Here is a 22081-nt window from a genome sequence, read left to right as displayed (position 1 = left end):
TAGTGGAAGGAAAGAAATCATAAAGGTCACAGCAGAAATAAATGAAATAGAAACAAAGAAAACAATAACAAAGATCAATGAAACTAAAAGCTGGTTCTTTGAGAAGACAAATTTGATAAACCTTTACCTAGACTCAAAGGGAAAAAAAAAAAAGGAGAGGAATCAAAACAATAAAATTAGGAAAGGAAAAGAAGTTACAACTGACACTGCAGAAATACACAGGATCACAAGAGACTATTATAAGCAACTACATGTCAATAAAATGGATGACCTAGATGAAATGGAAAAAATCTTAGAAAGGAACAATCTCTTAAGACTGAACCGGGAAGATATAGAAAACATAAACAAATAAATCACAAATAATGAAATTGAAATTGTGATTAAAAATCTTCCAACAAAAGAAAGTCCAGGAGCAGATGGCTTCACAGGCAAATTTGATCAAACATTTAGAGAACTACTAACACCTATCCTTTTAACACTCTTCCCAAAAATTGCAGAGGGAGGAATACTCTGAAATTCATTCTATGAGACTACAATCACCGTGACATCAGAACCAGACAAAGATATCACAAAAAATGAAAACTACAGACCAATATCACTGACAAACATAGATGCAGGAATCCTCAACAATATATTAGCAAACAGAATCCAACAACACATTAAAAGGATCATACATGATGGTCAAATGGGACTTACCACAGGGATGTGGGGATTCTTCAATATATGCAAGTCAATCAATGTGATACACCATATTAACAAACTGAAGAATAAAAACATTATCATCAACACAATAGGTGCATAAAAAGTTTTGACAAAATTACACACCCATTTATAATAAAATCTCTCCAGAAAGTGAGCATAGCAGGAACTTACCTCAACATAATAAAGGCCTTGCATGACAAACTCACAGCAAACATCATCTTCAATGGTGAAAAACTGAGAGCATTTCCTCTAAGACCAGGAACAAGAAAAATGTGTCCAGTCTCATTCAACATAGTTTTGGAAGTCCTAGTCACAGCAATCAGAGAAGAAAGAAATAAATAAATTAATTAATTAATTAAGGAATCCAAATGGGAAAAGAAAAAGTAAAAATGCAAGTGTTTGTAGATAACATGATACTTTACATAGAAATAACCGCAGATATGCAGATAACAACACCCTTATGGCAGAACACGAAGAGGAATTAAAGAGTCTCTTGATGAAGGTGAAAGAGGAGAGTGAAGAAGTTGTCTTAGAACTCTACATTCAGAAAACAAAGATCATGGCATCTAGTCCCATCACTTCATGTTAAATAGATGTGGAAACAATGGAAACAGGGAAAGACTTTATTTTCTTGGGCTCCAAAATCACTGTGGACAGTGACAGCAGTGATGAAATTAAAAGACTTGCTCCTTGGAAGGAAAGTTATGACAAGCCTAGATGGTATATTAAAAAACAGAGATAGTACTTTGCCAACAAAGGTCCATCTAGTCAAAGCTATGGTTTTCCCAGTAGTCATGTATGGATGTGAGAGCTGGATGATAAAAAAAGGCCAAGAACTGAAGAATTGATGCTTTAGAACTGTGGTGTTGGAGAAGACTCAAGAGTCATTCAGACTGCAAGGAGATCAAGCCAGTCAATTCTAAAAGAGATCAGTCCTGAATATTCATTGGAAGGACTGATGCTGAAGCTAAAGCTCCAATATTTTGGCCACCTGATGAGAAGAACTGACTCACTGCAAAAGATCCTGGTGCTGGGAAAGATTGAAGGCAGGAGGAAAAGGGGGCGACAGTGGATGCAATAGTTGGATGTCATCACCAACTTGATGGACATGAGTTTGAGCAAACTCTGGAAGATAATGAAGGACAGGGGAGCCTGGCATGCTACATTTCATGTGGGCACAAAGAATCAGACATGACTGAGCGACTAAACAACAACAATGTATGTAGAAAATTCAAAAGATGCCACTAGAAAACTACCATAGCTAATCAATGAATTTATTTAAGTTTCAGAATATAAAATCAATACATAGAAATCTCTTGCATTCTATACATTGATAATGAAATATCAGAAGAAAAATTAAGGAAACAAAATCATTTACAATTTCAATTAAAATAATAAACCTATCTAGGAATAAACCTATATATAAGGAAGCAAAAGACCTATACACAGAAATATATAAGATACTGATGAAAGAAATAAACAATGACACAAACAGTGGAGAGATACACTGTGTTCTTTTATTGGAAGTGTCAATATTATGAAAATGACTATACTACTCAAAACAATCTACAGATTCAATGCAGTCCCTAACAGGTTATCAATGACATTATTCACAGAATTATATAAAATACTGTTTGTATAGGAACACAAAGATTCCAGATAGCCAAAGCAACTTTGTGAAAGAAAAAAAGAGCTAAAGAATCAGGCTCTCTGATGTCAGACTGTCCTGTAAAGCTGCAATCATCAAGACAGTATGGTACAGGCACACAGAAAAAAATATAGAGAAATGGAACAAGATAGAAAGCCCAGAGATAATCAGATCATGTACCTATGGTCTTCTAATTTATGACAAAGAGGGAAAGAATATACAATGGAGAGAAAATAGCCTCTTCAATAAGTAGTGCTGGTAAAACTGGACAGCTACGTGTAACAGAATGAAATTAGAACACTCCCTAACATCATGTTGTTGTTGTGTTCAGTCACTAAGCTGTGTCCAATTCTTTGTGATCCCATAAACTGCAACATGCCAGTTGCAGGTTTCCCTGTCCTTCACTATCTTCCAAAGTTTGCTCAAACTCATGTCCATTGAGTTGATGATGCCATCCAACCATCTCATCCTCAGTTGACCCCTTCTCTTCCTGCCCTCAATCTTTCCCAGCATCAGGGTCTATTCCAATGAATTGGCTCTTTACGTCAGGTGGCCAAAGTACTGGAGCTTCAGCTTCAGTATCAGTTCTTTCAAAGAATATTCAGGGTGGATTTCCTTTAGAATTGAATGGTTTGATCTCCTACTGTCCAAGGGACTCTCAAGAGTCTTCTCCAACACCACAGTTTGAAAGCAACAATTCTACAGTGCTTAGCTTTCTTCATGGTCCAACTCTCACATCTATACATCTATTGGAAAAACCATAGCTTTGATTATACATACATTTGTCAGCAAAGTGATGTGTCTGCTTTTCAATACGCTGTCTAGGTTTATCATAGATTTTCTTCCAAGGAGCAAGTATCATGATAAACTCAAAATGGATTAAAAACCTAAATATTAGGCTAGACTATAAAACTCTAGAGGAAAACATAGGCAGAACAATCTTCTTTTCTGACCCACCTTCTAGAGTAATGAAAATAAAAACAGAAATAAACAAACAGGACCTAATTAAACCTAAAAGCTTTCTTTTGTACAGGAAAGGAAACCACTAACAAGATGAAAAGATAACCCTCAGAATGGGAGAAAATACTTGCAAATCAACTAACAAGAGACTGATCTCCAAAATATACAAAGAGCTCATGCAGCTCAATATTTAAAAAAAAAGAATAAAAAACTAGGGAGTAGACCTAAACAAACATTTTTGCAAAGAAGACATACAGATGGCCAACGAATGTATGCACAGATGCCCAACATCAATAATTATCAGAAAAATGCAAAAAAAACAAAAACAAAAACAAAAACAAAACCTAGAATGAGGTACCTGATACCAGTCAGAATGGCCATCATCAAAAAATATGCAAATAATAAATGCTGGAGAGGTTGTAGAGAAAAGAGAACCCTCTTACACTGTTGGTGGGAATGTAAATTGATATAGCCACTATGGAAAACAACATGGATGTTCCTTGAAAAGCTAAAAATAGAACTCCCATATAACCCTGGGCATATACCCAGAGAAAACCATAATTCAAAAAACACATGTACTACAATGTCACTGCAGCACTATTTAAAATAGATGGGACATGGAAGCAACCTAAATGTCCATCAAAAGAAGAATGGATAAAGAAGATGTGGTACATATATACAATGGAGTATTACTCAGCCAAAAAAAAAAAAACTAAATAATGCCATTTCACAGATGTGGATAGACTTTAAAACTGTCATACAGAGTGAAGTAGGTCAAAGAAAAATGAATATCATAGATTAACACATACATGAAACCTAGAAAAATGGTATAGATGATCTTACTTGAAAAGCAGAAATACAGGCACAGGGGTAGACTACAAATCTACAAATGTGTAGATAACAAGGGGGAAAGTAGGGTGGAATGAATTGGGCAAATGGGACTGACACGTATACACTGCCATTGTGCCTTGGGCTCAAGTTGGTCTGACTCTTTGCGACCCCATGGACTATAGCCTACCAGGCTGTTATGGTGAATTAAATAGTTAACTAATGAGAACCTACTGTATAGCACAAGGAACTCTACTTAATGTTCTGTAGTGACCTAAATGGGACAGAAATTCAAAAAAGAAGGGATATATATGTATGTATGGAGGATTGATTCACTTTGCTGTACAACAGAAACTGACATAGCAATGTAAAACAACTATACTTCATGTTTTGTTTGTTTTTTTTAAAAAAGTGTCATTGGATTTTTGACAGTGGTTGCATTTATTCTGTATATCAGTTTGGACAATATAGACATTTTAACAATATTCATCTTTCAAACTGGTGGAAAAATAGGGCTGATAATCCTATCAAAGTCACAAAAATATATATATATAAAATAATATTAGTGCTTAGAATAGTACCCAAACATGACTTCTATATCTTTGTGCAATAAAAGTTATCAGTTTTCCTTGAAGAAAAGGCTGGATCCAAGGCTAAGACAGAAAAAGTAAAAGATAAGTCTGGAACAAAAAATAAGGTACAGTACAAGGAATACACAGAACTACACAAAAAAGATCTTCACGACCCAGATAATCCTTCCTCAGTGATCAGTGCAAAGAAATAGAGGAAAACAACAGAATGGGAAAGACTAGAGATCTCTTCAAGAAAATTAGAGATACCAAGAGAACATTTCATGCAACAATGTGCACAATAAAGGACAGAAATGGTATGGACTTAACAGAAGAAGAAGATATTAAGATATTAAGAGGTGGCAAGAACGCACAGAAGAACTGTACAAAAAAGATCTTGTCAACCCAGATAATCACAATGGTGTGATTACTCACCTACAGCCAGACATCCTGGAATGTGAAATCAAGTGAGCCTTAGGAAGCATCACTAAAACAAAGCTAGTGGAGGTGATGGAATTCCAGTTGAGCTATTTCAAATCCTAAAAGATGATACTGTGAAAGTGTTGCACTCATTATGCCAGCAAATCTGGAAAACTCAACAGTGGCCACAGGACTGGAAAAGTTCAGTTTTCATTTCAATCCCAAAGAAAAGCAATGCCAAAGAATGCTCAAACTACCACACAATTGCACTGATCTCACATGCTAGGAAAGTAATGCTCAAAATTCTCTAAGCCAGACTTCAACAGTACATGAATTGTGAACTTCCAGATTTCCAAGCTGGATTTAGAAAAGGCAGAGAAACCAGAGATCAAATTGCCAACATCCGTTGGATCATCGAAAAAGCAAGAGAGTTTCAGAAAAACATCTACTTCTATTTTATTTACTATGCCAAAGCCTTTGACTTTGTGGATCACAGTAAACTGTGGAAAATTCTGAAAGAGATGGGAGTACAAGACCACCTGACCTGCCTCTGGAGAAATCTGTATGCAGGTCAGGAAGCAATAGCTAGAACAGGACATGAAACAACAGACTGGTTCCAAATGGGGAAAGGAGTACATCAAGGCTGTATATTGTCCCCCTGCTTATTTAACTTAAATGCAGAGTACATCATGAGAAACGCTGGGCTGGATGAAGCACAAGCTGGAATCAAGATTGCCAGGAGAAATATCAATAACCTCAGATATGCAGATGACACCACCCTTATGGCAGAAAGTAAAGAGGAACTAAAGAGCCTCTTGATGAAAGTGAAAGAGGAGAGTAAAAAAGTTGGCTTAAAACTCAACATTCAGAAAAGTAAGATCATGGCATCTGGTCCCATCACTTCATGGCAAATAGGTGGGGAAACAGTGGAAACAATGACAGACTATTTTTTTGGGCTCCAAAATCACTGCTGATGGTGATTGCAGCCATGAAAAAAAGATGCTTGCTCCTTGAAAGCAAAGCTATGACCAACCTAGGCAGCATATTAAAAAGCAGACACATTACTTTGCCAACAAAGGTCCGTCTAGTCAAAACTATGGTTTTTCCAGTAGTCATGTATGATGTGAGAGTTGGACTATAAAGATAGCTGAGCAGCAAAGAATTGACAGTTTTGAACTGTGGTGTTGGAGAAGACTCTTGGGAGTCCCCTGGACTGTAAGGAGATCCAACCAGTCCACCCTAAAGGAAATCAGCCCTAATTATTCATTGGAAGGACTGATGCTGAATCTGAAACTGCAGTACTTTGGCCACCTGATGTGAAGAACTGACCCATTGGAATAGACTCTGATGCTGGGAAAGATTGAAGGCAAGAAGAGAAGGGGGCAACAGAAGATGAGATGGTTGGATGGCATCACAGACTCGAAGGACACGAGTTTGAGTAAACTCAAGGAGTTGGTGGTAGACAGGGAGGCCTGGTATGCTGCAGTCCATGGGGTCGCAAAGAGTCAGACACGACTGAGTGACTGAACTGAACTGAACAATGAAAACGGAAGTACATTAAAACATACGTCATCAAATGGAAGGGTTTCCAAAATGGGAAAATCTTAGTTCAATCAACAAAATAAATAATTAAAGTAATGAATTAAAACCCGTAGAATAAAGTTAGGATCGATGAGTCCATAGTGAAATTAAACAAATAGATATTATAGATATATTGACAGACAGGAAGAAGAGCATGGTACACTTTTCCTTGAAGCAAAATTTCAGCTAATAAATGTGGAAGGAATGATGGAAGTAGAAAAACCACCATCTGTTTGCCAATAATTGCAAACACCAATAATAACTGTTTAAGGGAATTACCACCAATCAAATGTTAAGAGATGTGCATCACTTATTATCAAAGAAATGCAAATCAAAACCTCAGTGAGGTACCACTACACACCAGTCAGAATGGCTGCTATCCAAAAGTCTACAAGCAATAAATGCTGGAGAGGGTGTGGAGAAAAGGAGACCCTCTTACACTGTTGGTGGGAATGCAAACTAGTACAGCCACTATGGAAAACAGTGTGGAGATTCCTTAAAAAACTGGGAAGAGAACTGCCATATGACCCAGCAATCCCACTCCTGGGCATACACACCGAGGAAACCAGATCTGAAAGAGACACGTGTACCCCAATGTTCATCGCAGCACTGTTTATAATAGCCAGGACATGGAAGCAACCTAGATACCCATCAGCAGACGAATGGATAAGAAAGCTGTGGTACATATACACAATGGAATATTACTCAGCCATTAACAAGAATACATTTGAATCAGTTCTAATGAGATGGATGAAACTGGAGCCCATTATACAGAGTGAGGTAAGCCAGAAAGATAAAGACCAATACAGCATACTAACACATATATATGGAATTTAGAAAGATGGTAATGATAACCCTATATGCAAGACAGAAAAAGAGATACAGATGTATAGAACAGACTTTTGGACTCTATGGGAGAAGGTGAGGGTGGGATGATCTGAGAGAACAGCATCGAAACATGTATATTATCAAGTGTGAAACAGATCACCAGTCCAGGTTGGATGCATGAGACAAGTGCTCAGGCCTGGTGCAATGGGAAGACCCAGAGGGATGGGATGGGGAGGGAAGTGGGAGGGGGGATCGGGATGGGGAATACATGCAAATCCATGGCTGATTCATGTCAATGTATGGCAAAAACCACTACAATATTGTAAAGTAATTAGCCTCCAACTAATAAAAATAATTGGGGGGAAAAAAAGAATCAGAATTGATTTTCAGCTTATTGACAACAACATTAGAAGCTAGAAGACAGGAAGTAATTCCCCCAAAATTCTGAGTTGAACTTGTATCTGACCTAGAATCATAAATTAAGTCAAATTGTCAATTAATGGTGAGGGTATAATAAAGACATTCTTAGAAAAAAATAAAAAATAAATAAATGTTAAGAGTTGTGATTGAGACTATGAGGAGAAACACTACTTATATAGCCTCATAGTAGCTTCCCACAGAATAAATATTAGATCAAAATGCAAAAACCCAACATTACAGTGGAGAAACTCCACAGATAACTGTCACTATCACCTATACCAAGGTATTCAAGTTGGCATCACCAGAAATGGGACATATTAATATCATGTACCTCCTGACAGTCCCTTGGACAGCAAGGAGACTAAATCAGTCAATCCTAAAGGAAATCCACCCTGAATATTCATTGGAAGGACTGATGCTGAAGCTGAAGCTCCAATACTGTAGCCACTTGGCATGAAGAGCCAATTCATAGGAAAAGACCTTGACAGTGGGAAAGATTGAGGGCAAGGGGAGAAGGGGGAGACAGTGGATAAGATGGTTGTATAGCATCACTGACTCAATGGTCATGAATGTGAGAAAACTCCGGAAGCTGGTTAAGGACAGGGCAGCCTGCTGTGTTGCTCTATGTGGTCGCAAAGAGTCGGACATAACTCAGTGACTGAATAACAAAAACCTCCTGATATAATGCAATGAGAAGGACACCAATATGCTATTCTTGTGAAATATGCATTACTTAAATTTACTTATGGAGAAACTTTTAAAGAGTCCAGACTAAAGGATATTCCAAGAAAATAAGTGGACAGCACTTTTCCAAAATTTGTCTTGAAAAACAAAGAAAGAATGAGCAACTCTTCCAGATTTAAAGAAGCTAAGGAGACATGGCACCAAATGCAAATATCACCTTGAACTGGACTCAATACCAGAATAAGAATATTGGTGCAACAATGGGAAAAATTTGAGTAAGATTTCTTTAGATGAAATAATAGTATTACATCAAAGTTTGATAATTGTACCGTGGTTAAATAAGATGTTCGCATTTGGGCACTCAGAGAATTCTTCTGACTAATTTTTCAAATTTTTGTGAGTTTGAAATTAATTCAAAATGAAAGATTTTTAGTTGTTTTTTTTTTTTTTTAATTGTAATGCATGGTATCTAACAATTCTCTAACAAGGTGAAATCCAAATGTCTATCACTAATGGATAAACAAAATGTAGCACAGGGGTCCCAAACCTTCACTGACTCGTACCTCCTGTCAAGTCAGTGGCAGCATTAGATTAGAAATAGAGTATACAGTAAATGTAATGCATCTGAATCATGCCAAACCAGTCCCCTACCTCAGTCTGTGGAAATATTTTCTTCCATGAAACTAGTCCCTGGTGCCAAAAAGGTTGGAGACCGCTGATGCAGCACCTCTATGCAATGGGATATTATTGGAAAAAGAATTGAAGAATATTATTAGCTAGAAAAAGTTGAAGTACTGACACATACCACATCGTAGACAAACATTGAAAACACCATACTAAGTGACAGAAACCAGTCACAGAAGACCACATTCTAGGATTCCACATTCTATCATTCATATGATATGTCCAGAACTGAAAAATCTACAGGGACAAAAAGTAAAGTGCTGGTTGGCTGGGCTTGGAGAGTATAGAGGAATGGAGAGAGATTGCTAAGGAATATGGGGTTCCTTTCTGGGATAATGAAAATGTCACCTAATGGTGACAATTGGATAACTCTGTAAATCTACTAAAAACAACTACCCTGTTACACTTAAAATGGGTGAATTTTATTGCCTGTGAATTGTATCCCAATAAAACTTTTAAAAAATAAATTCAAAAATGCAGAAAGACTGGAGGAAGGAAAAAAATCACCCACTATCCTATAAGCACTTAACATTTTAGTCAATGCCATATCCTCTTAGTCCTTTTGCTGTGCATATTTTACACATAACTAGCGCCAGAAAATTGATGCTTTTGAACTGGGGTGCTGGAGAAGACTCTTGAGAGTCCCTTAGACTGCAAAGAGATCCAACCAGTCTATCCTAAAGGAGATCAGTCCTAGGTGTTCATTGGAAGGACTGATGCTGAAGCTGAAACTCCAATACTGTGGCCACCTCATGCGAAGAGTTGACTCATTGGAAAAGACCCTGATGCTGGGAGGGATTGGGGGCAGGAGGAGAAGGGGATGACAGAGGATGAGATGGTTGGATGGCATCACCGACTCGATGGGCATGAGTTTGAATGAACTCCAGGGGTTTGTGATGGACAGGGAGGCCTGGTGTGCTGCGATTCATGGGGTCGCAAAGAGTCAGACATGACTGAGCAACTGAACTAAACTGAAGGATAATATAATAGATGTAAAATTGCATTTCCACTTCTTAAGGTAATTATTTTATGCTAATAAAAATAATATGCGCCTTAGGCTGTACTGATGATATTGAATCTCCTTGTAAAATAATATTAATTTTGAAGGGTCAATTTTGGCAGCTAAATGATCTCATTCTTAATATTTTAATTCACTAATTTGGAATCATGGAGATTTATTATGAAGGAGCTGTATTCATATTTATGTCATACTTAAATAATGGGTATTTTAAGCAAATTCTAAGATGAAGGATCAAGTTTGACTTAAAAATACAATCTCAGAGAAAATAAAAAATCAGTGCAGCAAATTCCAAATAAAATTTATACATTTCATTATTCTATTATGTACATTTCACTTAAATGACTTAAAGTCAGTAGAATTTTCAGGACAATTTTATGTATAAGCACATAAAACTCTTGTCCTCAGGGAGCATACAGTAGACTAGAGAATTTAAGGAAACTCTAATTTTAAACAAGGCAGCATCATCTCATACTGATTAAGAGAGAGAGAGAGAAGCAGTGTTCCCCTGGAAGATATCTGAAAATCAAACAGGTTTGTATTTTTTACTCACAGTTCTGCCACTTTTAGACATGATTCTTAATCTCTCAGTGCTTCAGTTTCCACATGGGAAAGAAAATAAAATCTCTATTTAAAGGGCATTGTCAATATAAATGACATATATCTAGCACTATACCTGGTATATTAGAAATCTTCAGTAAATAGTAACTATTATTCATTTTAGTTATAGACAATATGGCATGAGAAAAATTAGAGAGAATATTTAGGAGGCTGTTATTATGGTAATTCTAGTAAATGGTAATGAGAGTCTGAATTAGCATAGTGATAGGCAATACAGAATGGAAAAGTAGATATTGAAAAGAATTCCAAAAAAACATATACAGGTATTAGTTATAAGAAAATTAAGCTGCAAGAAGAATCCAAGATGACCTGAGATGATTCTGACCTTTGTAAATAGAATACAAAGTCTGGGAAACACTCAAGCTATGAGTTTAGAACCCCAGCATCAGGATTTTTAAGAAGCATTCCAGATTATTTTAATGTGTCACAAAAACTGAGAATCCATTTTTGAGATTTTTTTTTTATTATGAATGCATTAATATATACACAAATGCTTTAAAATTAATTTAATGGCAGTTTTATTGTAATAGTTTTAACTTTCTAAAAAGTCATTCATAAAGCAGAAAATTAAATGCTATTAAATCGGTTGCCAAGTTTCCACTTTCTTAAAGCTCATGTACTGGGGTGGGTATCTTATTTAGGAAAGGGTACCATTGAGTATTTTTGCTGACAAAGGCAAGATTTCTTAGACATGACACCAGAGACAGTTTTAAACATGAGACACGCTGCTTTGCAAAAAGATAATTTGTAATCATTTAAAGACAACGATTGTGAAAAGGGGAGGAGCCTGAAGGCCCAGAAGTTACTGGGTATGCCCAAGGAGGAACACAACATTTTCAAATACTAAAAGAAAAGCACTGTCAGTAGCAAGTTGTATATCCTGTTAAAACTATCCTTGAGGAAATAAAGATATCTCACACGAAGAAAACAAAAATAATTTGTTGCTAGCAATCCTACCCTTAAAATGGTTTTTTGAAAGTGTTAAATCGCTCAGTCATGTCTGACTTATTTTGATCCCATGGACGGTAGCCCTTCAGGCCTCTCTGTCCATGGGATTTCCCAGGCATGAACATTGGAGTGGGTAGCTATTCCATTCTCCAGGGGATCTTCCTGATCCAGAGATCCAACCTGGCCTCCTGCATTGTAGGCAGATTCTTTACTGACTGAGTCACCTGAGAAACCCAAAATAGTAAAGGAAGCTCTCTGAACAGGAGGAAATGATAACAAAACAAGTTTTGGGAGGTCAGAAAAGAAAGAAGAACACCGGCATAAGTAAAAAGGGATAAATATAAGAATTTAATCCACTTCTTATGAGTTTGTTAAATCAAATGAGTAGTTGAAGCAAAAATTATAACATCATCTGATGTGATATTCAATGCATGTAGAGGAAAGGCTTAAAATAATTATAATTAAGTTGGGCAGATAAAAGATTCTAAATGAGGAAATGTTTCTATACTTGACTCAAAGTTGTAAAATGTCAGTATTGGTAGACTGTGTTAAGTTACATACTTACATCATAGTAACTAGAGTATCCTCTAAGAAAATCATATAAAATGCTATAGATTAATCAAGATAAATCCTAAATAATGAATAAATAACTCACAGTACAGTAAAATAAGAGAAGTGGAAGAAACAAACAGAAACTAAATAATAAGATATGTTATTGATAGGTTAAAGAACATATCAATAATTATGTTAAATGTAAATGATCTAAAGGGTCAATTAAAATATAGATTGATAAGGTATACAGAAAAGCATGATCTATCAATATGCTGTCTACAGAAATCTGCTTTGAATACAATGGCAAGTATAGCACTTGCACAAAAATATAAATATAGATAAATGGAACAGGTTAGGAAGCTCAGAGATAAACCCGCACACCTATGTCACCTTATTTATGACAAAGGGAGCAAGAACATACAAAGGAGAAAAGACAGTATCTTTAATTAGTGGTGCTAGGAAAACTGAACAGCTACATATAAAAGAATGAAATTAAAGCACTCCTTAACACCATACACAAAAATAAACTCATGATGGATCAAAGAACTAATTGAAGGCTGAACACTACAAAACTCTTAGAGGAAAACATAGGCAGAACATTTTGATATAAATCACAGCAATAACTTTTTGTATCCACTTCCTAGAGTAATGAAAATAGAAACAAAAATAAACAAATGGGACTTCATTAAATGTAAAAGCTTTTGCACAGCAAAGGAAATCATAGCAAGATGAAAAGACAACCCACAGAATGGGAGAAAATATTTGCAAACCAAATAACCAACAAGGGATTAATCTCTCAAATATACATACAGCTCATGCAGCACTAGGTCAAAAAAAATCAAACTACTAAATCAAAAAATGGGCAGAAAACTTAAACATTTCTCCAAAGAAGACATACAGACTGCCAAGAGGCACATGAAAAGATGCTCACCATCAGGAATTATTAAAGAAATGCAAATCAAAACTACAGTTGTTACTTCACACAAATAAGAATGGCCATCATCAAAATGTCTAAAAACAGTAAACATTGGAGAGTGTGTAGAGAAGAGGGAAATTTTCGACACTGTCAGTGGGAATGTAAATTGGTACAACCACTATGGAAAACAGTAAGAAGGTTTCTTGAAAACTAAAAATAGAACTACCATGAAAGTGAGAAGTAAAAGTGTTAGTCGCTCAGTCCTGTCAAAGTCTTTGTGATCCCAGGGACTGGAGCTTATCAGGCTCCTCTGTCCCTGGAATTCTCCAGGCAAGAATATTGGAATGGGAAGTCATCCCTTCTCCAGGGAACCTTTCTGACCTAGGTATCAAACCCAGGTCTCCTCCATTGCAGGCAGATTTTTTACTGTCCAAGCTACCAGGGAAACCCATTTGATCCAGGAGTCCCACTCCTGTGCATATATCCAGAGAAAATCATAATTTGAAAACATTCATGCACCTCCAGTGTTCATTGTAGCACTATTTAGAATAGGCAGGATATGGAAAAATCTTAAATGTCCATCAACAAATGTACAGATAAAGAAAATGTGGTATATATACATAATATGGAATATTACTCAGCCATAAAAGAATGAAATAATGCCATCTGTAGCAACATGGATAGACTTAGAGATTATCATACTGAGTAAAATAAGTCAGACAGAGAAAGACAACTATCATCTGATATCACTCATATGATATTTGTTGATTATGGAATCTAATTTTTAGAAATTATGTATATGAACTTACAAAACAGAAACAGACACACATGTTTCAAAAACAGACTTATGGTAATATGTATGCTCAGGTGCGTCTGACCCTCTGAGACCCCATGGACTATAATCCACCAGCTCTTCTGTCCATAGACTTTTGCAGGAGAGAAAACTAAACAGGTTGTCATTTCCTACTCCAGGGGATCTTCCCAACCCAGGGATCAAACTCGCATCTCCTGTGCCTTCGGCATTGTCAAGGCAGATTCCTTACCACTGTGCCACCTGGGAAGGGGAAGAGGGATAAATAACGAGCCTGGGGTAAACACACAAACACTATTATATATAAAATAGATAGCTAACATGGATCTACTGTATAGCATATGGAACTCTACAAAATATTCTGTAATAACCTATATGGGAAAATAGGTTAATCTGAAAAAGAATGAATATATGTGTATATATAACTGAATCACTATGCTGTATGCCTGAAACTAACACAACATTGTAAATCAACTATACTCCAATAAAACTAAAAAACAAAACAAAACAACAAAACAAATACAATGGCAAAGGTAAGTTGAAGGCAAAAGGATGAAAAAAACTAGACTTTTCCACATATGTTTTCATAGTTTTTGACTTTAAGCTCTTGAATATATTCACTATTCAAGAATTAAATAATTTTAAAAGTTGCATATAAACTGATTCAGAAGCAAAGTTGAGGCCTATTTGTTTTTCCAAATACTTCAGTGGGGAAATGTAGGCTTTTAAAAGACAAGTGGTAGGACTTGGGATTTTCCACAGTATACTACATGGAAACTGGAAACATTACAACCGATCTGTAGAAGAAAACACCACAGACATGAAAAACTTTGGGTAATTTGTATCACATATATATTGTAAACATCTTTGCAAATAAATAAATATATATATATATATATATATATATATATATATATATATATATATACACACACACATATACACACACACATATATATGTGTATATGTGTGTGTGTATAAAGTGAAAGTGAAGGTTTTAGTCGCTCAACTGTGTCCAACTCTGTGCAACCCCATGTACTATAGCCTGCCAGGCTCCTCTGTCCATGGAATTCTCCAGGCAAGAACACTGGAGTGGGTTACCATGCCCTTCTCCAGGGGATCGTCCCAACCCAGGGACTAAACCCCGGCCTCCTGCATTGGCAGGCAGGTTCTTTACAACTAGGGCCAGTTGAGAAGCCCAAGGTTTGTATATATACAAACTACATAAAAACTTATGTTTGTCTGATTGTATTGTCAATCTATTTACTTACGCCTATTTACCTATGTCTATTTCCACAAAAACATTTTTGTTCCTTCATAGTATATCTGGCATTGATTACTATAGTTACCTTAAACAGTTCTCACTGGAAGAACTATATTTTTTCCACTTTTGTTGCTGCTGTTGTTAGGATTGTAATTGTATTCTAAGAAGCATCTTTGTTCACCTCTCTCTTACTCTTTAAGATAAATTCTAGAAATGGTAATCCAGGCCAGAGATCATCCAGATGTTTGCCTTTTGGTACATGTTGATAAGTACTGTTCCAGGAAGGCTATAATATGTATTTCATTGCTTTGAGGGGTTTATCTTGGAAATCAGTGAAATCTATCACAGAAGGGGCCTTGTTTTTTTAAGAGCACTGCAGTGTGCACCCATCATTGCAATTAATGTGAAAATACCAAAGCAAAAATAAATAATAAATAAAGAAATAAAAAATACCAAACCAGCTGATCCTGAAGTCTATATGTTATATTGTCTGCTCTGTTCTACACTTGAGGTGTAATTATTCTTGTCATTCATGGAATGCTAAATAGCAAATACCTCCTTAATTCTCTTTGCAACCAAAGTACTGGTGTATTTGTTACAGATATTCATGCTCAAGGGAATGATGCAGTTTCTTGGGTGAGCTTTTGATTTTTAAATAGAAGGAGATGTGTCAGACAGCATTTGGTAAAGAAAAGGGAAGATATAATGTGATATTTGCTAGCTCCTAAAAAATGCATAAATAGACTTTAGAATCAGGTAAATAACTCTCTCTTGGCCACTGTATGTATTGACAGCTTGAAAATAATACATGGTGAGAGATAATGAGAAGGAAATATGTATATATAATATATATATTTTATTCATGTATCTTTTTCTCATCAGGATCTCAGTGGTTTCACATAAAATGTTGCTTTGAATTTGCTATGTACTTTAGTTTTTGGAAGACAGAATGACCCATACTTGATTTATGCAATGTGATATAAGTGATACATGTATTGTGAGGTAGTCCATGTCATTATAACAGCTGCTATCAAAGGATGTTTCAAGATGGCTTTTCCCTATCTTATGCTTTTTTAAGAAATGGGAGATTGACAGCTATGAAAACACAGTTCTTATGAAGCTTCTTGCAAGTTCCACTGCATTACAATGTTTGAGAATAGGGGTTAAAGTAAATAGAAGTCAGAATATATGTGTTAATGTTGATTTTCTAAAAGGTAGCTGCAATATTACAGTGATAACAGTTAATATTTATTGAGTACTATTAGCAAGTCATGGAATTTATGTGCATTAACTTATCAATCTTTACAATAACCCACACTGGTTGATAATATCATCATTATTATTTCCATTTTGCAGATGAAGATGCTACTAAAAGGTTGCTCAAGATAACACAGACGGGTAATTTTAACCCTATTGATTTCAGATCTCAAATTCTTCTTGACTGTAGTGTCCCATTTTAAATCTCTTAAAATGCATTTGTAGCTAGGTAAATGCAATTACTTTCTTCTCATTTCTGACCCTGCTTCAGATCCTTCAATAGGTTCCCAAAGCCACTTATTACCAACTGTCTGCAGCCTTCATGTGCCTTACTGCTATCCTATTTCTTAGGATTATTTTTTTCAAAAAGAATCATGTGATATCCATGCTTGGAGCTCTTTCATGGAGCTGCCTTTCTGCTGAATACCTTTTTCTTTTAAAATATGCCTTACTAAAAGAGCCAGACCATTTCTCTTATGGAAATAGAACAGCTTTGAAGTAATCTCATTGCCCTGCAGAGGTAGGTTCATCATATATACAGAATTTGAGTATATATTTGCTTCAGAACTATCATAAATGAATGATTGAGAACTAAACCCCATAAATCCTGACTCTAAATCCATTACATTTTCGATACTAGAAATACATATTGAAATATATTCCTTAGTAAATATTTATTACACATAAACTCTATACCAGTGTTACTAGCACTAGAAATGCAGAGATGAATGAGATTGTGAGACTGGTTTCTATATCATATATAACTACATTATCATCAAGGAAGAAAAAATAAACTATTATTATAAAATATTGATATGCAAAGGTAATTTTTCTTGTCAATAATCAATTATATCCATTTAAAAATTGGGCATATAAGTATGTTAATGATGAAATAATTTGATGCATTTCCCTATAAATTATGTTGATAATATAGAACTCTATATTAATAAGTTAGAGGAAGACATTATGGGAAAAATGGATTCTTAGTTTAGCAGCACTGTTGTTATTTTCAAAACAGATGTTTTTCAGAACTGCTGTTAATGGATAATATTTGGATGGGTTTAAAAGGTAAAAACCCTTCAAACTTAATGATACATGTTTGCCTCCCTTTCAACAGTTAACTTTATAGTAGTTAATATATATTTTTAATTAGTAGAATTTATGGATCATTTTCTTGTAAATCCTAAACCAAGTCAAATTTTCTGTCCTATTTTATATAAGTCTGTCAGGGAGTAGCTTCCTTCTTTGACAAATGGTTCTTTTTATTACATTTAAAGAACTGTGATTCATTCTCCTATGAACTTAGAATGAATAAACTAAATATTCTCTATTCTTTTGAAAGGTGGCAGCAGTACAGGGAACAAATTGTTGATATAGTCTCAGTTTCATGTTTGACCGCCTTATTAGATCTAAAACAGCCTCTTTTAGATAAAAACAATCAATGTACAACAGAATGCTTTTTACTCTGGGTTTCTAAATTAGGCAAGCTCTATACGATGTTTCCTGTTAAAAATATAATGTCAAATATCTTGTTTTCTACTGAAAGAAAATATCTTCCAGAGTGAGGTAAAAAAAAAAATGTGATGATATATTCTTTTTATTATAAAAAATTAGAAAGTTGGACATAACCCTCCTGGACTAGTGGGAGTGTAGCATCATATCATTATGAAGAGCAATATGTCCCTGATTTTGTTAAACTGAGTATTTTTATATTTGCTATATAACCCTAAAGTCCCACTTGCATAGTGAACAGAAGTTTTCTCATGCGTCTGTAAGGGGATATCAATAAGGTTCTTATTTGAAGTAATGTTTGTGATAATAACGAATTGGAAAAAAGCTAGGTGTCCAATTTAGGATTAGGACCCTATAGTGATACTGTACAGCACTAAGAAGAAAAATACAAAAAGTTGTACCAATGTTTTCTTAGGTCAGTCTTCCAAGGCAATAGAAATAAAAACAAAAATAAACACATAGGCCCTAATTAAAGTTACAAGCTTTTGCACAGCAAAGGAAACCATTAAAAAAAAATAAAAACCTACAGATTGGGAGAACATATTTGCAAATGATGAAACCAACAGGGAATTAATCTCCAAAATACACAAACAGCTCATATAACAGAACAACAAAAAAGCAAACAACTCAACTGAAAAATAAGCAGAAGATCTAAATAGACATTTCCCCGAAGAAGACATACAGATGGCCAGTGGATTTAAGAAAAAATGCTCAACATCATTAATTATTAGGGAAAGGCAAATCAAAACTACAATAAGTTACTACCTCACACCAGTCAGAATGGCCATTATTAAAAAGTCTACAAATAACAAACACTGGAAAAGATGTGGAGAAAAGGGAATCCTCCTACACTCTTGATGAGAATATGACTTGGTGCAGCCACTATGAAAAACAGTATGGAGTTTGCTCAGAAAACTAAAAATACACTTATCATGTGATTGATCCAGCAATCCCACTCCTGGGCGTATATCCAAACAAAACTTTAAAAGCTACCTGCACCCCTATAGCACCACTATATACAATAGGTAAGACACTAAAGCAACCAAAATGTTCATCAACAGATGAATGGATAAAGATGTGATACATATATAGGACAGAATACTACTTAGCCATAAAAAAGAACAAAATAATGCAATTTGCAGCAATAAATTAATAGATGGAACTAGAGATTATCATACTAAGTGAACTAAGTCAGAAAAAAATGAACACCATATGATAACACTTATATTTGGAATCTAAAATAGGGCATAAATGAACCTATCTACGAAACAGAAACAGACTCACTGACACAGAGATCAGATTTGTGGTTGTTGAGGGGGAGGGAGTAGGAAAAGGGATGGACTGGAAATTTGGGGTTGAGGGATGCAAACTATTACATGTAGAATGGATAAGCAACAAGGTCCTATAGCATAGGGAACTATATCCAATCTTCTAGGATAAACCATAATGGAGAAGTATGTTCAAAAAAGAATTGTATAATATATACATAAAACTGAGTTACTTTTCTATACAGTAAAGACTGGCACTTTACTGTGCCAGTATTTCAACCAACTAATCAATATATCCACATAAAGACACAGACACATGTTAGCAACACAGAGCTTAAAAAAACAAACAAGAAGCAGCAGATGTATACAATGGGCCACTTCTGCAAAATAAAAACACACTGTACATAAGTAGGGGGTGATGAGCTTTGGCAATGGGGACCAAGACAAAGACATGAAGGAAGGGAGGGGAGAAAGAAAAAGGAAAAAAGCATCAGTAGGACAAAGCTGATCTTCAAGTTACTTCAACTCACTACTGATAAACAACAACACTCTTTAAAGTAAGACACCAAAATTCAGACACATGGTATAATGTTCAAAGTGTCCAATATCCATTAAAAAGCGGGCATTATGAGGTGAGAATTATGTTACCAAAACCAGATAAGCAATTATAAGAAAAGAAAATTGAGATAAACATCACTCATAAGATTAAATACAAAGGATTCTTATGAAAATATTAAATGTATTGAATCCAGCTATATAAAAATAATAATACATCATATGCAATTGAAATTCATCTCAGGAAGGCAGGGCTGGCTTAATTTTTGAGAACCAGTAATGATGCTTTCCCTCAAAGACTGGGAAAAAAAGACAAGACCAACTCTCATCACTTCTACTAAGCACTATGCTGGAGTTCTTAACATGTGTAATGAGGTGATTAAAATAAATATACAGGTATACAAATTTGAAAGGGAGTAGTGTATTTGCCTTTATTCCCAAAAAGGATGGTTATGTACCTAGATAACCATAATGATTCTGGAGCAAAATGCATACCTACTAAAAGTCTTATACACGAATATACAAGCAGTTTTATTCATAACCTCAAAAACTGGGAATAACCAAAATATAGAGTAGATACATAATCTATAGTATATTTATACAATATAATAATCTATAATACAAGAAAGAAAGAGATTACTGATATATTCAACAATATAGATGAATCTCAGAAACTTCATGTTGAGTGAAAGAGGTCTGATACAAACCATCCATAGATCTATTTAGGTGGAAACCCTCAACAGTAGAAATAAATTTATAGGGGCATAAAGTAGATCAATGGCTGTCTGGATCTGAGGGTGGTGGTGAGACTGATGTTAAAGAGAGAGAATATTTTGAGGCAGTGGATGGATATGCTCTATATTTTTATTTTGGTTGTGTTTACATTGAACTATACAATGAAAACTGGGTATATTTTAAACCGTAGTTAATAATGTGTATGTTAGTCACTCAGTCATGTCTGACTCTTTGTGACCCCATGAACTGTAGCCACCAAGCCTTCCCTTGTGGCTCAGATGGTAAAGAATCTGCCTGCAATGCAGGAGACCCAGGTTTGACCCTGGGGCAGGAAGATCCCCTGGAGAAGTAAATGGTTACCCACTCCAGTATTCTTGCCTGGAGAATCTCATAGACAGAGGAGCTTGTTGGGCTACAGCCCATGGGATCACAAAGGGTTGGACACAATTGAGCAACTAACACTTTAGCAGTTAATAATAATCCTATTAAATTACACAAAAAGAACAAATGTATGGATTGCAAAGAACATGCAAAACAATTAACAAGCAATTCATTTTTTGTTATTTAATTATTTAAATTATTTAAGCACTTATTTAAATAATCATTTAAATTATTTTAATAGTTATTCTTTTCTCTGCAGTTAGATTTAATTATAAGGCTAAAGGTTTTTTATTTTTTTATTCCTATGAAAAGACTTGCTTACTGGGAAATTAATGAAGCCAAGTTAATATATGATCCTATAAGAACATATTTTCTAAAAAAAAATGAATATGCTTTCATTTAGACTTAGTTTCTAACAGAACTATTAAACTTTTGTAACATTTCTCTTGAAAATATACTTGATTCAACCTTTTCTTTCACCTTACACATTCCCTATCATCTAAAATTTTAGAATTATCAGCTTCTTTCCATACCTATCTTTAGTAAATTTTAAAACTACTTGACTCTTTACTGTCTTTAGCCTCATCAAATCTCTACCTCTTTCTCCATACTGAAGTCACGCTGCCCTCTCTGAATCATAGATCTCAGGAGTTGGAAATTATTCATGGGTCACCATTCTATAGTTTGGAGAAGGGAACAGCAACCCACTCCAGTATCCTTGCCTAGAGAATCCCATGGACAGAGGAGCCTGGAGGACTACAGCCCATGGGGTCGCAAAGAGTTGGACACCGCTGAGTGGTAACTACTACCATTCAGTGGGTCAAGTTTCACATCCAAGTTTCATCAAATCCTCATGATCTTGTTCAGCCTTGCTTCCTATCTACCTACCTACGGAACTTCTTACCTCTCTATTCTGTGT

This window comes from Dama dama, chromosome 9 (assembly GCF_033118175.1).
Source record: "Dama dama isolate Ldn47 chromosome 9, ASM3311817v1, whole genome shotgun sequence".
NCBI classification, from domain to species: Eukaryota; Metazoa; Chordata; class Mammalia; order Artiodactyla; family Cervidae; genus Dama; species Dama dama.
The sequence above is the reverse complement of the archived record's forward strand: the minus strand, read 5'-3'. Positions refer to the sequence as shown.